Source organism: Choloepus didactylus, chromosome 5 (assembly GCF_015220235.1).
Source record: "Choloepus didactylus isolate mChoDid1 chromosome 5, mChoDid1.pri, whole genome shotgun sequence".
Classification (NCBI taxonomy): Eukaryota; Metazoa; Chordata; class Mammalia; order Pilosa; family Megalonychidae; genus Choloepus; species Choloepus didactylus.
The window spans coordinates 114,497,932-114,502,584 of NC_051311.1; the positions used below are offsets into that span (position 1 = coordinate 114,497,932).

Consider the following 4,653-nt stretch of genomic DNA (forward strand, 5'->3'; position numbering starts at 1 on the left):
AGATATCAATTTTACTAAACCACAATATTTAAAAACTATTAAATGATACTGAAGGTTATTTACATTAAAAGGCAACATGCAGGTGTTGTTTCGTCTCATGACTGTTTATGCATATACTTTATTCAAAGGGTTTAAAAACTATATTCCTACTTTCAATACAGCATGCTGCAATGTTTCTAATAGTTATAGCAAAATGAATGTTTTCAAAGGGAGCAGAATTGTTTTCAAGTCATTGGTGTACTATTTTTTTCCTTTTGGAACAAAGGACCTGATGAATAATCTGGTTCTGACCAGATGACTTAATGAGATCAGAATTTTCCGTTCAGAGGCATTTCTGTTCAGTCTAATACTATAACATTATCAAGTTCTTCTGTCTGTTCTATACATGACCTCTTTGCAATAACATTCTCTTTCTCATCTAATTTCCTCTTGCAACTTCTCCCTTCTTCATGGATGTCAGCATTATTTGAAGGTCCTTCTTCATCTGAATCAACTATAAGCACATAATTTTGTTCTTATGCTGTGGATTTGGAAGGCGGAGCTCCATCTTCACTGCCCTTGGTTATACTTCTGGCAGCACCTTCTGCATGTTTGGGCCCCACTTTTTCTGGGGCATCACCAAAACCTTCAAATTCAACATCCTTTCCTAGGTCTTCACTATGAAGGATGTTGATCAATAAGGTATAGTTCTGAAGAAAGTCATCTGCTTGAAGCCAGCTGGCATTTCTAATTCTCAATTCTGACAACTTCTTATGGTTATTAGTTTCTGTCTGTCCCACTTCTGAAGATATTAGGATTGTTCCTTTTCCATCTTTGATTTGGACATCTGGTACTACCATAGCAATTTTTTTCTTTCATGATTTTATCTTGCAATGTGAGAATAATTACTTTATGGACTTTCAGCCATACAGTCATCTCTGGTTTGTTGGCACAGACATAACAACTGGGGTTGAGAGGGTCCAGTGTACAAGGCACAAGGAGCTTCTTTCTTGGGTTTCGTTGTTTAGTCAAAAAAATTGTTCTACACTGGTCTATTTTTCCTGATAGTATCTTCAATCCTTCCAACACTATCAACCCAGCAAATCACTGCATTAGTAGTAGTGATAAAAGGAATAATATTTCCTGCCATTGATTTTGTACCAAATCTGCTCTTCATATTCATACTGAAAATATGCATCCTGAGGTTTGCAGCAGATGTGACAAAATCCATTGCAGATGGGTTGTCCTTTTCCCATATGAGCTCAGCTCCATCCCCTTTTTCTGCTAAATGAACTCTCAACATCTCAATGCTCTTTGAAAAAAGACTTGCATAGGTCTTTACATCTAGAACCTGCTGGTCTTTCAGACCTAACTGGGGTTAATTTTGTTGATCTGATGCATTGGTTTCTTCACTGTGACTTTGTACTTCAGCCCAGTCCATTGGAACTGGAGGTTTCCTTTTCCACCAAAATTTGCCCATTGTCAACAGATACATGATATGATCTTTAAAAAGCTTGGTAAAAAGTTTAACTGGATCATATCCAGTTGATTTAGCCCATTCCTTAGTGGAAATATGTTTAATATCACCATCTTCATTAAATGCTCTAGCTCTGGCTTCAGTTTCCATTGGTTCCCAGGCAGCTTCAGGGTCAGCTCTGTCAGGAGATACTTCTTGATCAACATCTTCTTCCCCAAACAATTGGTTGAACAAATACCTTGCCCAAACAATGCAATGAATAGGTTCTGAAGGTATGTTACAAATTGTACAGCCAGGAAAAGTTCTCTGGGTTGGTTTAGGATGACATTCATAACACTCGGTCACACCCTTTTTAATAATCGTTACTTGTCCAAGATAACTGGCAGGTCTACTCTCAATAAGAGGGACATCTGCAGCTATTCACATCCTATTTACATGGTTGTGGGCAGCTCTGTTATCTAAAGTATTCATAACCAATATAAATTGTCAAAAAATTCCACATTATAGTTGGGGTAGTGCCTTTGATCTTCCAACATGCTTCTTTTGAAACAAAAACTGCCTGTTGAGATTGCTGACATCAATAGTATACAGATCAATCAAGTTGATGTGGGAAAAGCCGGTGAGCATGAGGTTCTTGAGGAGCTCACGGCCGATGCTGCCTGTGCCCACAACCAGCACCCAGCCTCTGGCCACAGCCTCGGTTAGCTCCCAGGGGAGCCCCTGCAACAGTGCCATGGCGGGACGACTACGAGTGGCGCAGAGCCTGTAGCGTGTTTTAAATTTCTTCTGTTGTGTCTCTCATCCCCATAATTTCTGTTTTGTTTCTTTTCAATACTTTCAAATTCTTATTTATGCTCACACAGTATCTTCTTGATATCCTTTATCTGTTTAGCTACATTTCCCTTCATCTCCTCGAATTGATTTAAGAGATTTGTTTGAATATTTTTGATTAGTTGTTCCAACTTCTGTGTCTCCTCTGAAGTTTTAATTTGTTCCTTTGACTGGGTCATATCTTCCTGTTTCTTCATATGAATTGTAATTTTTTGCTAATGTATAGGCATCTGATTATCTTGATGATTTTACTCGGAAGGTCAGTTGTCAGTATATCAAACCAGGGCCAGGGACCCATGAAGGGGTCTGGTTCTGAAGTACCCTGGGAAGGGGATCAGGAAGGACACCAAAAGCTTCTTTGATGTCTCCCTGAAGGTGCAGTTTCCTGGCGTTCCCAGCAGATTGCACCCTTCAGTAAACAGTTCTGTACAGCCCTAAGGAGGCTTTAAATATCTGTGGTCTGCACCCCCATCAGGGGTGGGGATGAAACAATGGCTGTTGCCACCTTTGTCCAGGGTGGGTTGAAACAGCAGCTCAGAGATCCAAATTCGCTAACCAAGGGTTGTGAGCAGTGCTTGGCTATGCCCACCTCTGTTCTTAAGGAAGAGGATTTTTATGTCCCTTTCTGACAGCAGCAGCCAGTCAGTGACTGGATCCCAAGGAAACTCACAGTGAGAGTTGGGGATGGGCACCGGCAGTGGCTGCACAGAGAGCTACTCACTGGTCCTTACTGTAGTTCATTATCCTCTTCCTCCTGCTTTCTCCTGGGTGCTGTATAGTGTTCTTCTCGCCTCCAGAGCCCCAGAACAGTTGTTTCAGACAGTTCCTGGCTGTTTAATAGGAGCTTTGCTGGACGGACTAAGTCCTGGAGCTTCCTACTCCACCATCTTCCCCAGAAGTCCCCCTCCGTCAAACTTAGTTTTAGTTTCTAGTTAACATAGTCCAGAAAGCAGTGCTTCCATATAAGGAGGCACTTCTGTACCAAACAATAGTATATAAATGTAGCAAGTCATATGCATAGCTAAAAGAGCAGAAAAAAAAAAAACAAAAAAAACTGTTTTCCAGACTCACATGCTAAAATCTTTAAAGAAAATAGAAACCAGTTTTATTTTGGATTACGTATGGGGTTAAGAGAGGGAACTATAATCTTCTCAGGACTTGGAATCTCTCAAGTCAATCACTAGCAAAACGTGGACTCATAGCAGAGATATAAGTTGGGAGGTGGTTGCAGCAATTTTAGGATGAGATCATGATTCTTTAATGAGAATAGTGACAGTGGGAATAAAGAGAAATAGTCTCTTCAATGGTGTCCTAGTTTGCTAATGCTGGAGAATGCAAAACACCAGAGATGGATAGGCTTTTATAAAACGGGGGTTTATTTCACTACACAGTTACAGTCTTAAGGCCACAAAGCGTCCAAGGTAACACATCAGCAATCGGGTACCCTCACTGGAGGATGGCCAATGGTCTCCGGAAAACCTCTGTTAGCTAGGAAGGCAGCTGGCATCTGCTCCAAAGCTCCGGCCTCAAAACGGCTTTCTCCCAGGACGTGCCTTTCTAGCAAGCTTGCTTCTCTTCAAAACATCACTTCCAGCTGCACTCTTTCTTCCCCCCGAGTCAGCTCATTTATATAGCTCCACCGATCAAGGCCCACCCCGAATGGGTGGGGCCACGCCTCCATGGGAACATCTCATCAAAATTATCTCCCACAGCTGGGTGGGGCACACTCCAAGCAAATCCAACCAGCACCCAAGGGTCTGCCCCACACAAGACCACAAAGATAATGGCATTTGGGGGACACAATACATTCAAACTGGCACAAATGGATACTTTGGAAGGGGTGTTTATATTATTCTACTTTATAAACAGTTTTAGAGGTAGGAATCTGAAATGCCTGTAATGATACTAACAAGTGCTTTTAAAATCCCTTCTGTGGTAACCATAAAATGTCCCTCTGAGTATGAGGAATACCATTTTTTCCCACTCTGAAAATACAAAAAGAAGACCTATACATAGTTAGTGATTTATCCAAAAGAAAAAAAATGAATCCTGTTATCCTGATGATTCTCACCTTATTTTATATTGCATTATAGCACTGTGGCATTTGGTTTTTCTGCATTTTTCTTTACTATAGGTTTTCAGGGTACTTCCAGGTCCCCTGTTATCTTCAAAATCAAGAAACATGTATTCACCCATCTGCCTAAAAGCTCCCATTTTTTTTTTATGTTGTTCATTTTGGAATGGTGACAAATGTGTATATATTTTGAATGAGGAAATGGACAGCTTATGACAGAAATCAGGACCTTTTCAAAAACTTACTTGGAAATTCTACTCCTTTCATATGTATTTTGTCTTATTTTTTTTTC

General features: G+C 40.5%; 1 pseudogene; it reads right to left on the bottom strand.

The window, feature by feature from the left end:
• Positions 1 to 338: 338 nt before the first annotated feature.
• Positions 339 to 2,191, bottom strand: LOC119535106 (annotated as a pseudogene).
• Between the last annotated feature and the right edge of the window lie 2,462 nt (positions 2,192 to 4,653).